Source organism: Marmota monax, unplaced genomic scaffold (genome assembly GCF_021218885.2).
Source record: "Marmota monax isolate L192 unplaced genomic scaffold, Marmota_monax_Labrador192_F-V1.1 WCK01_AAM20220418_F8-fsc00036, whole genome shotgun sequence".
Classification (NCBI taxonomy): Eukaryota; Metazoa; Chordata; class Mammalia; order Rodentia; family Sciuridae; genus Marmota; species Marmota monax.
This window is the reverse complement of record NW_026694491.1, coordinates 3,128,049-3,143,175: the sequence shown is the minus strand read 5'-3', so window position 1 is coordinate 3,143,175 and position 15,127 is coordinate 3,128,049. Positions and strand designations below refer to the sequence as shown.

Genomic DNA, 15,127 nt, shown 5'->3' with positions numbered 1-15,127 from the left:
CTGGCCTGAGCCCTCAACTCTGAGCTCCTGGAGGGCAGGGCTTCACCTTGCTGTCAGTCAGAAGCACACTGCTCCTGGAGGAGGTGCTGAGAACAATGTTTTGAATGGATGAATATGTAGCTGTGGCTTTGATCTTGGCGCTGGGTTATGATAATTTGGTAAAAATAGTGGAATCAGAGCAAAGGCGAATCCAAGGGAAACGGTGAAGTAAGGGGAAGATTGTCAAGGAGCCCACAGAGACGTCTGAAACCCTGCCAGCATTCCATTTCCTCACCCAGATGTGGGGATACAATGGTGCTTTATGAGTATTGTGCATTAAATGAACACATGCATTTACACGTTTTATATTTCTATAACTAAATGGAAAAAAATTGAAAGGAGGAAAAAATGGATAATTTTGGTGACAACTTCAGTTTAATCAATGAGACTCGTTCTAGTTTTTTTTTTTCCCCTTTCCTCATTTTGAAGTAAGACCTTCTTAAAGAACAGTCCCATGCCAGAAATGGGGCGCTCAGTGGCAGAGGCGACAGGTCAATTTTAGGCATTGCTGGGAGCTCTGTAATGGCAGGTGAAGCATTGGAGCCACTTCTTTATCCTGGGAAGACCCTTGTTTCCTTTGCTGCTAGGCCTCATGTCCTGGGGATTTGACTGACTTCCCGTTCTTCTTTCAAGGGTCAGCCCCTGCATGATGGTAGAGGACTGTGCCTCACCCCCCAAAAAAATTTGGCAGCCAGATGATTCTTTTTCTTCATTATCCTCATTCATTTCCTCCAAAATAAAATTACAATGGCTTTCACTTAGAGATTTTACTGCTAACCTCTGTGAGATTGTAGATAAGGATTTGCAAATGGAGAATTACAAAGTGTGTGTAATAAAATTCTGTGAGTAATGGTCCCAAATCAGGATTTCTACTCCATTTCCTGGATGGTACTCAGAAGTCCTAGGAGGTTTTCTTAGAAGATTCTGAATGATGCATAAGTTCTTCATCCATACAACTAATCCTGGCTGTGTGCTTATGATGTATCAGGAAGTTCTCTAAATATATTACTGATATTACCTCATTTAAACCTCAAAACAGCTCTTCAGACATGTACACCATCCTCATTTTACAGATGAGGAAACTGAGGAATGGAAAATGTAAAGACTGCATCTCAGGTCACTTAACTGCTAAGTGGTAAAGCTAAAACTTAAAGCCAGGCAGCCAGATCTCAGAGCCCATGTCTACCTGTCTTTTAGAGTGTACATGGCTCAGACATGGCCCACAGAGGGCTGAAGCAGGAGCTGCTCCAGGTGTGTGGAATCTGGCTGTTTTCTGAGTCTTATGTTCCAAGGATGGACCACTTGGGCTCAGGTAGCATTCCTGTCTTTGGACATTCCTCTCCTGTGTTCTTGGTTGTTGTCCAACTGCATCAAAGATGCTCTCTTGACCTCTCTTCTGGCTAAAACCCAGAAACCCATCTCTTATCCTAGGCTCTCTCTGACATAGGAAATCCCTTCCCTATAAAGTTTTCACAGAATCTTCCCCTGGATTTAAAAATCATTCTGCATAGACTTCAAAATCTTCTCTCTTCTATCCTTTGTTGGCTTACTCATTAAACAAATTTTCATCAACTTTACTATGTCAGGGACATTGCTGAGACTCTGGGGGACATATGGATAAATAATTCATCAATCATGTTCTCCAAGGTATTCACAATCTTATGAGGTCCAGAGGCACAGAAACAAAGCCAGCTCACTATAGGAAAAGCTATGGAGGAGCTACAAACAAGCAGCCGAGGGAGCACATTTGGAGGCCAACTGTTGGGGACTCTGGAAGTTTGCCGTAGACGTTACTTTGGATGGGTAGATTTTTCTAGATTTACCAGAATGAAGGGAGGTCATTCCAAAGAAAGAAAAGAGTGCATGTGTAATTTGCTATGCCAGGAAATAATGAATGCAAAGTTTTAATTCAATGATTCATTTGCTCATCCCTAAATATTGATTGTGTTGCCTTTTTTGTGGAAAGCGTAGTACCAGATGGTGGCGATGTCATGTGAATGTAGGTTCCTCACCCTTGTGGAGCTTTGTTTCTATCAAGCAATTTCCTCAATGGGGAATAGTTATGCCACCCTAGTAGATATTTGGAAATGCAAGGTTGGTTGTCACAGTAACCAGGACACACTATTGGCATTAATGTCTGATTACAAGGGATGCTAAATATCCTGCAAGATATTTAAGATTTCCACATAACTAAGAAGCATCCTTACCCAGAGGCCAAGAGTGGCTCTGTCAGGAATGCTGGAAGTAGCAGAAGTTGCACACACACATACATACACACACACACAGAGGCACATATGCACACACAGAAACAGATGTGCATACAGAAATGCATTTACGTTCCCAATTTAGTCAGCCAAGGAGAGAGAACTTTCCAGAAGCAGATTCAGCATATCACTTTGAGTTATCCTTCTGTCCACTATAATATGTGTTGCTGCCAGTGACAATTTTCTTGAGTGTGGTCACATTCTTGTGGCATGAATCACCATTCTGGAACACCTGACAGTAATACACTATCACCTTCCCTTAAAAGATGTTCACAAATGTCAGGTTCTTGTGGATCTTGAAGAAATGCCTCAGCTTCTGCACAGCACATGCTTATGAAGGAAAATGCAGAGACAACACCCAGTTTTCCTGGAATCTCTCTCTTCCTCCAACTTTTCTGTGTCCTCAGCCCATCTTCCTATACAACCAAGAAGAAACTAGAATTGTGAAGCTCCTTGTGTTCAAAGGTTAGGATTTAAAACTTGTGTCCTAAGAGCACTGGAAAGCCATAGAAGGCATTAGAAAAGGATATCTTAAAGAATTTGAAGGTTTTTCAAAGTGGAGGAATTATAGAAAGGGAAGGACTGCAGTAGGGAGCCCAGCAGGAACTATGATGTCCTTCTAGGTATGAGATGAGGAGGCTGGAACTATTGTTTTAGCAGCAGCTGAGAGAATGGATTATAAACTAATTTCAGAAGAAAAAGAATTAGGCTCAGATGATGATGGTCAAGTGAGAGAGAGAGAGAGAGCAATCAAAATTTACTTGGAGATGAGAATTGTGTCAGCCTCTGTTTATAAATAAAATCAGTTCTTGAGATGTATATATTCTCCCCATTTATAGATGAGGAAACAGAATCTCAAAGCACTTGGGTAACTGATGATTTTATTCATTAATATGCATAATGTGACTCATTTTCTTTACTAGGTGTTGAGTCTCCAAAGATGGGCTAATGAGTTGGGGGTCACACATATTCATTCTCTACTTCCTTTGCTTGGTTCCTGGACTCGTGCATTCTACCTGGTAACAACAGAGAACCATATAACGGTCATTGATTAGGAATACTGGGTTGATACTGTCTTCTATTGCTGCAATAAAAATTTATCAAACTGGTGGCTTAAATCAACACAGATTCATTATGTTGTAGTGTTGGAAGTGAAGTTTGAAATGAGTCTCACTGGGATCAGATCAAGGTATCTCCCCTTCATCTTCTGAAGGAAAGATCTGTAACTTGGATTTTCTAGCATCTAGAGGTACCTATATGCCTTGGCCCCTTCCTCCACCTTCAAAGTCAGCAATGTGGCATCTTCTCATCTCTCTCTGGCTCTCATCCTTGCTTTGTTATTACATCTTCTTCTCTGCCCCTCCTACTCTTTCACTAATAGGGACTCTTGTGATTATATTAAGCCCACTTGGATAATCCAGGATAATCTCTCCTTCTCAAAGTACCTTTTACCACGTAAGGTAAGATAGTCACAGGTTCCAGGGATTTGGATGTGAGCATCTGTGTATGTGTGGTGGGGTGGAATCATCACTCTGCTATCAAGAGCTGTATCCTATGTTCTGGAGAATAGCCCACATTCTTGGAAGATGTCATTCTCAGTCGTTTTCTCAGTGGTATCTTGTACGAACCTTTCCATAGCCCTATCTCAGATTGGCAGGCTCTGGTAGGGGGGTATGTGATAGGGCAGTGGGTCTGATGACCAGCTCAGGTCAGTTGGCTAAATTGTTTGTTCAATAAATGCCTTTTACATTGCAGATATTCCTAAAAGTTCACTTACACAACTTGTCCAAAGAAGTTCTTGTTTTATCTTCCAATCACAATTGTCCAAAAGTCTATATAATATTTTTTTTAAACTTAAACCACCTCTTTGCCTACATAAAATAGCTGGCCAGGTATTCAACTCTATGTTTCATTCAGTAGGAGGATTTTTCTTTCACTGTAGTATTTCAGGGCAGCAAAACTCAATTTTTTGCACCCTGAAGGAATTTATTTATAAACCCAGATTGGCTTCTTTTGTTCTTCCATCAGCTAGTAAAGGAACCCTGGGACCATGGGTGTGAGCGGAAGGGGAAGCAATGGTACAATTATGATGCCATATGGGTCTGGGAGGCTAACTTGTGCTCTATGACCCTGTTTGAGCCTGGCTTCAGATGTGATATTTCTACCTTATGATGGATTGCTGTTGGGCCTGTTCAGCTTTGTGTTTTGTGGTATATGCCAGGTCTGACTCATGATGGGGAGTTCCAGCTACCTGTGATTCTCAGTCTCTAAATTTCATTCCCAAGCCAGGGTCTACTTTTTTTTTTTAAGTGTATAATTTTCCAGTGCAGATGGAATGGTTTTGCTTTAGAATCCTGAGGGGTCTACACTGTTCTCTTACTGGGTCTTGTCCAATATCTCCATGTGAGTTTAACCCAACTAAAAAGTTAGAGGGGATGTTCCCTATCATATTTCCCTCATCTTAACACCACTGCATGTTTGTGGGCTTTCTGAAACCATTCTCAGTTTTGACAGTTCACTACAAGATCTCACAGAACAGACTGAAAGCAATCATGCAGTTATAGTTTATTATAAGGAAGGGATACAGATGAAATCAACCAAGGAAAGAAGTATGTAAAGCAGAATCTAGAGAAATACCAAATGGGGAGCTTCCATGTTACTCCTCTGCAAGGTCAGGGGGTACTTCTTTGCCAGCATCCATATAATTATGTCCAGAGTATGGCTAACCAGGAATGCTTACCCAAACCTTGGTGTTTAGGGTTTCAACTGAATGGCATTACGTAGACATGACTGATGGATTGCTGGTACACTTAATCTCAGGTTCCAGGTCAACTGATATCAAAAGTTCCTATTCTAAATCACATTGTTGACCTTTCTGGTATAGTTATATACATTAAGGTGTGGCCAGCATCATCTGAAATCACATTATTACTAGATAACCCAAGGTTCCCAGACAAACAGAGATTACGTCTCAGGAGACAAGGGCAAAGGTAAGGTTAAATAGCTTTTGTGCAAGAAATTATTAGCTGCATGATGTCCAAAGTGCTTTTTCTACCACAAATATCTCTTACAAGAGGAACTAGCAGGTTGGGTGGCCCAAATGGTGCGACTATTTGTGCTGCACTCTGGACCTGCTCTGGTTGTTTTCAATGTCACTTGATGAAAGAGTCACAACAGAATATCCTAGCATAAAATATGCTGCCTCTTGAATCCAAGGAGACACTTGGGTTGTTTTGCTTCCTTTTTAGGAGTGGAGGCATGAGAGACCATAATTTCCTCCCTTTATTTTGGAGAGGGATGTCCTGGGATGGCCCAGGCCACTGGGTCCTTAAAATCTTCATTAAGGCAAGGGTTCCTTGAAACCTCATAGAACTACCAATGCCTCCAATCAACCTGTCACATCTTGTCCATTGTGTCCAATTAACATAATTTCATTGATATTGCAGACCAGCGTCATGTTCTGAAGAGTGTCCAGATGGTCTAAGTATTTTCAGACAGCATTATAATGGAGGGCTGGGGAGTCTGTTTATCCCTGAGATGAGATCATAAGCATATACCGTTGTTTTGTCCCTTATGTATTCAAACTTCTGGGCACTTCTTCAAGTTCAAAGGGTCCAGGCAAATCTGGGAACTCAAAAGTTTTCAAGTGCATCTATGCAGATGTCCCATTCCAGGTTTTAGGCCCCACTCCTTCCCAGTCTGGGGACCCTGACCTTGGCAAAACAGATTTGCTGAGATTTAGAATTCAACCTTTGTTGGAGCTCTCATATCCTTATAATGAAGTCCTGGCTTGGTCCTCAGCTTTTTCTGCCCTCTGGCTACAAGAGATAAGAGTCTTTTATGTGCTGCCAAGGAGGTTCTCTGGCTTTTACAATTTACCTTAAATTGGAGATAAACCATCCTCAGACCTTCATTGTCTTTCCTCATTGCATTCATAGCACCCAATAAGAGCCATTCAATTTCATAGTTCCAATTATCATGCCCCCCAAACTTCTTGAGTGCCTTAGATATTGCATCTGCCAGTGGATTTCCTTTCACTATTCTCCCATTGTGTTTCATTATCAATGAAAGTTTTAAAAATGATACTACTTCAGCCTGCCAGGGGATATTCCTACTCTCCTACCAGACCTAGCATTAGGTGACCCATCTCCACAATCCCATTTTGAAGTCAACGTCTTAGAATGACTTCTCATACTAACTCTCTGAGGTCTGATTCTCCAGGAAACAGATTCTGAGGCAGAGATTTTTATGCAAGCATTTTATTGGCTAGTGTTCCCAGGAACAACACCTGTCATGGAGTGAAGGAACAGGGTTGGAGAAAGAGAGAAGATGAACTGAGATAAAGTCTTGTCTGAGCAGAAGCTCTGTCAATCCCTTATGGAGCTCTGTCATTGAGGTAGCCCTTCAGAGTTGTCCTTGCATAACAGGCCTAGATCATTATAGCCCACATCAGCCAGTTATTAGATGTGGACTTCTATGGGGTAGAAGCACAATCTTGGGAGTAGCACCTCCCTTTAGCTGAGGGCAATGAAGGGCCCAGCTATAAGTTGTCAACACTTTTGACTTCTGGGGTAATGGGCACCTCAGCCCTGTAGGAGGAATCTGGGAGGTAAACCACAGCATCCTCCCACTTAGCTGTGTGATTAGTGACATTCTAGTATAGAGTTTCTATCAGCTTTGGTCTGACCATGACTTTGGAATGACCATGTGCAACTTACCTATGTTGGACATGTTTCTTTGTGAGAAAAATAACTCATTTTGGTTTGTTCAGTCCTTGAGATTCTAGAATTCATTTATAGCTTTAGTAAAATCTAGTCTTTTCTAACCAAGATATCCTATGCAGAGTTATTATTATTTCCATTTTATTTCTAACCAATCTATCTATGTGAGCCATTGTTTTTTTCCAAATGCCATACAGAGAAGTCAAGTAATTTTGTTCGCATTACAAAGTGATTGAAAAAGTTGGGATTCAAGCTTGGATCTGCCCAGACACAGACCTCTACACTTTAATTTTGTAGTACCATGTACTCCAATGATGTATTGGAGTTCTGCAGGAAAATTTACTTGGTCAACATTGAAGATGCCCTTGAGAAGGGTTATACACTTAATCTTATCAGTCAAAAGTACAGGTAAATGTTGTTCATCCCATACTTTTTTGAAAACAGAAACTGATATTGATATGGTGAAAATATGTGCCAGTGTCTGATAACCAAAAGGAATAGAAAATAAGGATACTATAGGGCATTTTTAAAAGATAACAAGCAGGGGAGGCTAGAGCCTAATATAACAGGTGACTGTTATCTACTCTTGGTTCTGAACTCAGGTGAAATCAAGTAGTGTTTTTGAGACTTCAGGTTTAGGCAAGGAATTCATAAATTAAACCCCTGATTACAAATCCTAACACTGATGGATTTTACTAAAATCAAAGGTCTCTGTTTATCACAGTATATATAAACAACATCAACAGTGAAAAATAAAAGAAATCTGTATGTTTGAAGTCAGCAAGAAGTTATTATTTAGAATTAAACCAGAAATTATTATAAGTCAACAATTAAAAACATTATAAAAATGAGATATGGGGATAGGTAGGAAATTTCTAAAAGAGTAAGTCTGGTTGTCTAATAAGTAAGTAGTCAAATACTTAACTTCACCAGTAATCAGAGATACAAATTAAAGCAATAATAACATGCCACTTCACACCCAACAGATGAGCAGAAAGTAGAGAGTCCAATCATATCAAGCACTGGCAAAGATTTGAAGATGCAGGCATCCTTCATGCCCTACAGAGTGAAGCATAACTGGTACAGCCATTCTGGAAAGAATATGATTATGTGTGAAACCATTAAGTGTGTGCCTGTCTCATAACCTAGAAATCCAGCTCCTGAGAGTACACCTCTGACATTCTGGCTCAGGTTCATAGGGTGGCATTGAAGAAGATATTTGGGCAACATACAACCAAGTACAGGGTCAGTCTATAATGGGTCTATCACTAGGGGCATCAGTTAGTAAAACCAAGACAAGCACAAATGAAAGCTAAATGTTCTCCCCCCTTTTCCTCTGTTTCTCTCTCTCTCCGTGCATGTGTGTTCACACAGACATGCACCTGTGGAAGGTGAAGGAGAAGGAAAGTCACTGAGGGAGATGACTATAGCCAATCAGACTTTGTACATCTCAAGTTTTGAAAAAGAAGGAAAAAGAAAACAAATGAAAGATTAGCTATAAAATTGGTTCATATTTGTGGTCTTTGCAAATTCTTCGTACATTAATTTTTGGTATTAATTCATGAACCACAAATAAGCTTATTATTTAGAGTTACACAGAGACTTTCTTCTGATCCCCATTCAAAATTTCCTCCAACATTTGAGGACTGTTTTTTAGTTTAGTTTAGTTTTGTTTTTAAACCAAGACTCTAGAACTTTCTTGAGGGTTTTGCCTACAAGATGACCCTCACTGTAGACCTATGAGGAATGTACTTATAATTGAGGGCAAGAGGTTTAATGAGGTTGACCATGTCTCTCAGTGGAATGGAATTAAAGTTGATCCAACTCCAACAAATATATTCTTTCCTCATCACATGGTCTAGTTCAAGTCTCTGCAGAATTTGTATGAAAGTACAGTTGTAATTCTTGGTGCTACAGAGTACTTCTGTTGGCAAACAAAAGTTTACTTTTTTTATAGACAAATTTCAACCTTACACACTGGGACTGGAGTCTCTTTGAGACTCAAAGAGCTGATGAACCGCACCTGGGAAGGTTCAGCTTGATCCAAGGAAAATGGCTTTCTCTTTGGAAAGTGCTGAGGTTGGCCTCTCAGCCTGAACTGCTCTCTCTCCTCAGGAGCTCTCCATTAAGAATTAATTTACTGGCATAGAGAAATATGATCTTTATAATCTCCCCAGTGTCTGACACTGTTGTTTCTATCTCCTTTTTATGTCCTTTCTGTACTTTCCTCAATACACAGAATTGAGCTTGGCTGTGATTTATCAGCTACTGTTATGGGAACAACAGCAGCTCTCACCCGTCTTGTGTTTTACAGTTTACCAAACCCTCCAAGATGTCACTGCATCCTCCCTGACCATCCCTTAGGGGATCATTCTCCCCATTATGCAGGAGAAGAAGTGATATTCTAAGACTTCCAGGGTTTCATATCCAGGTGGAGCACGGATTTAAATGTCACTCCAAAGTCTGTGCTCTCTCCTTTAAGCATGCCTCCTCTCATTTGAGCTGAAAGTAGATTTTATCATTTCCAAAACACTTTCTCATTTGCCACTTCTGTCGTAGAGGTGTTATACCACCTACCACCACCTACAGGACTTGCCTATCATCAGACCCTTCGCTGAGTTGGGAGGTGGGATTTGAACTGGAGGGTTCTGCCTTGTTTTTCTTCCCTAACGACAGGAAATCATACTCCTTGCTACCGTTTGGATATGAGGTGTCCCCCAAAAGCTCACTGTGAGACAGTGCAAGAAGGTTCAGAGCAGAATTGTTTGGGTTGTAAGAGTCTTAACCCAATCAGTGAATTAATCCCCTGACAGGGATTAACTGAGTGGTAACTGAAGGTGGGTAGGGTGTGGCTGGAGGAGGTGGGAGTTGGGGTGTGGCTTGGGAGTATATATTTGTATCTGGCAAGTGGAATCTCTGTCTTCTGATCATCATGTGAGCTGTTTTCCTCTGCCACACTCTTCCACCATGATGTCCGGACTCACCTTGAACCCCAAGGACTGGAGTCACCTGTCCATGGACTTAGAACCTCCAAATATACTTTTCCTCCTCTACCATTGTGCTGGTGAGGTCCTTTAGTGGCAGCAGTGGCAAAGCTGACTAAAACACTCCTCTATTTTTGTATAGGGTCTCGCTCATGTAAGAGATGGTGCAATCAAATAACGCTTCACAGTCATGAGTGTCACTTCCCCTTCCGTGAGACTGTGAGGGTGGAGGGGAAATTCTGAAAGAGCAAATAACCTGTTATCAGTTACTCCACAGAGCTGGAATCAGAGTCAGAGCCCCCAGGTCCATCCCCTTCCTCGGTGACTCTCAGGCTGTGGAGGAACAATCCACCAGGGAGCAAAGAGTGGGCTCTGAGGTGGAGGAGCTTTGATGAGGGTTCCCACAGAGCTTTATAAAACAACTGGGATGTGAAAGATGGTCCAAGAGATCTGGATGAGTCAGAGGATGATTAGTCAGTGGTGCTCTTTATCAGCCCCCCTTGGTTCCCGCCTCCCTCTGGGGCTTCCATGGTTTCATTGCTCATTAGCACTTCCAACAGAAGGTGTGGAGGAAATGAATGCAGGAGCAGTTGATTCACTGCCTGGTGCCCTGTACATTTGGGGGGTGCCTCGGAATTCTTCCTCAGGCCCCAGGTCAATAACCCCCTACCCCCAGCAGTACTCTCCAGCCCTGGGAAGAGCAAGTTGCAAATAAAGCTCTGATCTCCAAGTTAGAACTGGGTCTTCCCAGAAAGACCTGGGGTTTTGAAAGTCAGTGACCAAGAAGCAGTCTCCTTTAAACTGAGAAGCAAAGATCAGATGGAAAATTAGGGAGAAGAAGCATCATCCATCAAAGGGGCTTCCATGATGGCCGGGTAACCTGAGAGGCATAATGTGGAGAACTCTGCTTTTCATCTGTGCCCACTGTTTGCAACCTTGGTCTTATTTATGAATGCATGCAGGTCACTGGGTACCTAGTAGGTGGAGTTTTGATGACTCAGGGCATCTGTTGTTACCACTGTTGGATAAACAGCTCTGAACTCATATTCATGGCATTATCACTGTAAAAGACAGCGCTGCTGTATCACTATAGCATAAAGCAATTAGCAATTGGTCTCACAGATGGAACCTCTGCAATATCCCTGAAATCCCCCCACCCCACTCCATTTCAACAGCTGCCACATTAATTCAGATCCTTCTTGCCAGGCTACACTCACCAGCTCCTACATGGACCCCTGGCCCCTACCCCTTCCCCTTTGCAACCATCCAACCCAAGGAATCCAGATTCTATGTGCCACTTACCAGTGATGAATCATTCAGGAGTCCAAATGCCTGCATCCCTGCCTCCTCTGGGCTTTCTCAATACTTTGTTTTTACTGTGTAACATATGGACTTTCATCCTGGTTCACTTATAAGCAGTTCTATCAAAATGTATGGGCTCCTGGGTCTCCTTCCTTAGGTGATGAGTTTCCCCTAGGGCCAGCCTGGACTTCTCTTGTGCCCCCAAAGCAAATCCCAGTGCATGGTCCATAGTAGGGACCCAATCTATGGCTGTTGAACCAGAATATTTACTGTGAATTCAAGTTACTTGTCTATACATATACCCTGCAATTTCTCCTGTAGCAGGGGATGGCAAACCACAGCCAACCAACAACCAACCATCATCCAAAACAGCTCCCCATTTTTGTAAACAAAGTTTTATTGTAATGTAGCCATGTACCTTCATTTATATATGCTTATGGCTTCTTTTATACTATATGATGGAGTAGTTGTGACAGACTGACTGGATTTAAAAAAATCAAAAGAACTTGTTTTCTGATATTTTACAGAATCTAGAGTATAAGGCCACCGAGGGCAGGGATTGTGCTTTATTTTTGTATCTACTTAGAAGGAAGCACAATAAATGCTTTTTGAATAAATTAATGAATTAGTTTTGGCAAGGAACTATAATCCCATAACTCAGTGTGCGTATGTGTGTTTGTGTGTGTGTGTGAGAGAGAGAGAGAGAGACAGAGAGAGAGAGAGAGTGAGAGAGAGAGAGAGAGAGAGAGAGAGAGAGAGAGAGAGAAGAGATGAATCATCTATATCTATGCTGGATAACTACCTGATGATAGATTCATTCTTTTCCTTCATTAATTTATTTATTCAAATTTTTTTATTGAGCACCTGCTATATGTCAGACATTATTCTTGGCATTGGGGTAAATGGTGAGCAAAAGCACAAGGTCACTATGGTCATGGAGTGTGGAGTCTTGGGGGAAGACAGACATCATTAGAACATTAAGTGCATAGTGTTAATTGTAGTAGGAGGGAGAGTAACACGGGGTGCTGAGAGCCTGTACCAGTGGAATTAGCTCTTTAAGGGAGGTCAGGAAAGGATTCTCTGAGAAGGGGGCTCCGGAAGGAAGACCTGAGGGAAAGCTGTAGTTGAGTTTGGCCGAGAGCTAAGGGAAGGGTGTCCCATGATGAAGGAGAAGCATGTAGAGAACCCTGCAGCGGAAGGAAGCCTGGTGGTGGCAGGGATGACAGACAGAGGGGCTCAAGCTGGGACAAGGCTGACTAGATGGTTGGGGAGGAGACAAGGGTCTGGCTAAAAGCCTTCAAGGAATTTTCTCTTTCTTCTGGGGACAACAGAAGCCCCCTGAAGGGTAAGCAGGGACGTGCCAGAGGAAGGGAGGTGGGAAGAGATGGATTTTAATACCATTTGTATTTTGCCAAGATTGCACTTTTCCTTGGAGACAAGTTTTTCGGTGACAGCTGCTTTCAACTATTGATTGCATATTTCTTAATAAATCAAATTCAGGGAAATGACAGTTTTGTTCTCCTTAAATATTGTGATGGCATTACCTCACATGTATTCAGCTTTTTTTTTTTCTTCCAACCCTTTGTTTTCACATTAATGCTGTCTCTTTAAAAAGAATTGCTCCCATGGTATTGCAAGCAAGAATGTCTGAGCAGAGTCACTGCCTTCCTCCCATGAACTGTACCCATTAAAGGAGGCCTTTGGGCATTGATTGAATTTCTGGGGCTGATGTTACTGACTCTGTTCAGGCTGCAATTTCTAGATGCAGGATACCTGCTTAAAGAAAGGAGGGGCTCAGAGACCTTGGCACTGCCCCATCCAGAGCCTAGGACAGTGTCAGAGGTGGCAACTTTCTGGGGCATTTTGTTCTTAAATTCAGGAAACTAGTGATCCCCCTCCACTCCCAGGCTCTAGAGATCCACTTTTTCTTAATTGCTCTGTAGCTAGGCACAGCCTTACCTCCCTTGTCTGTCTGTCTTTCTTTCTTTCTTTCTTTCTTTCTCTCTCTCTCTCTCTCTTTCTTTCTTTTCTTCTTCTTCTTTTTAACCTTTTCCCTTCCTTTCTACTTAATCATTAAAATTTCACTCTGCAGTCTTGCCATCTTTTTAAGAAATTACTCTTCTCAGCTAGACCAGATGCCTCTCCTGATTTTCTAAGAGCTGTGAGTCTCATGGCTTAAGACAGAAGGAACAGGGCACAGCTGCAGGGAGGAACACAAGACAAGCCAGGATAGAGAAAGAGGACACAGACCCATTTTTTTTAATGTCTCCCCCTTTAATTGAACCAGGTTGGCTAGGCAGGGAGATGTCCTGTGAAATCACTGGAGACTGCGCTGGTAAACTGGGGCTCCCGAGGGGCCACACTCGGAGATCTGAGAGAAGTTGGAATCAGGACACTTGGCCAGTGTGTCCCTTTCAGAGGCAGCTGGATAATTATGAAGGACATCATGGTTTTCTCTTTGATATCACTCTGTCTCACATCCTTTATGTTTTATTTGATTAAGACATTTAAATCACATTGTAGCCATTGTTTAGAAAGAGAGGTGGCCTTCATTTCAGAACTCAATTGTTGTTTCTGTAACTCAGGCTTGCAGTAAATCTTGCTTAGAATCTGTTTCAACATTTTAATTGCAATTAAATGTGAAACTTGAAAATTGTGCCAATACAATGCTGTGAAAACATCTTTTCTATTTGAAAAATTCCCTTTGGGATTAAACTATCTCTTTGGAGATTCCCCCCCACACCCCCGTTTATATTTTATTATCCAGAAATGTATGTACAAAGCTCAAGCTAAATCACCAAGATCTTTATTTCTATTTACCTTCCTTCTTAGGCATATTTTTCTCTCTCTTTTTTTTCTATTTCATTTATCATTCTTTGGTTCGCTAGGTCCCTTTTCACTGTAACCATGATTTCATTAATCTCTTGGTCCAGAATGAAATAGTTGATTGTAGAGGGAAAGGGAGAGAAAAACAGATTCAATTTGGGAGTTACCCTGTGATCAAAGAAGAGATGAGATCTGTGAACCATGAAAGATAAGAACTCAGACAAGTCTGTTATTTATGACCTTGCTCAAGAATATGTTAAGTGTCCAGAGTGTCATAGTTAGTAAAATTATAGTAGACATCCTCCTGCTGTGATCAAAACAAACAAACAAAAAAGACAAGGAAAATATTATTCTGTAAATTGGATTACAAGATTTTCACTGACAATTAAATGGTCTCTTAGATTTTTCTTTCTCTAAGCAGAGCTGACCTTGAATTGAAGACATTCTCAATGTCTCTCAGTGTTTGTGAAATAAAAGCAAATTTGCAATTTATTTCCATTTAGGATGCGGTCTGATAAGACCTACTGTTTGGTTGCATAAAAATGTAGCTTTACCTGGTTGGGATGCCCTATATACTGAATACCTTGTTGCTTCTTTATATCAGGGGTAGTAATGACAGTTAGCTACGTACTATTAAATGAAGCCTAGACAAAATGCTGCAGCCCCACACAAGCCAGTGAGATTGAGAGTGAGACAAAGAGGTTTCCCACTTTCAAGCTGGTTGGGATCAGCTGTCTGAGTTATCCCACAGAGGAGTTAGAGTGACCGACTCATTCAATGGTTAAAAAAAGAAAAAAAAATCGAATCCTTGGAGGATGCCATATGCTCTGTGCTCTGTGACAAGCTGCTGATGGCACATAACAATTACAGACCTGATTTGCAGCACCACCCCAAAATCCAGTGGACAGGAATTTCTTCAGGCTTTTTAATCACTAATAGGGCACACTTCTCCATTTCTGATATCAATCACAAAGTGAATTAGTTAAAATGC

General features: G+C 41.5%; 1 long non-coding RNA gene across 1 annotated transcript in view; it reads left to right on the top strand.

The window, feature by feature from the left end:
• The window catches only part of LOC124075773 (uncharacterized), a 79,634-nt gene that overhangs the window by 12,059 nt on the left and 52,448 nt on the right, over nucleotides 1-15,127 (top strand). The gene's annotated exons all lie outside the window — the stretch shown is intronic.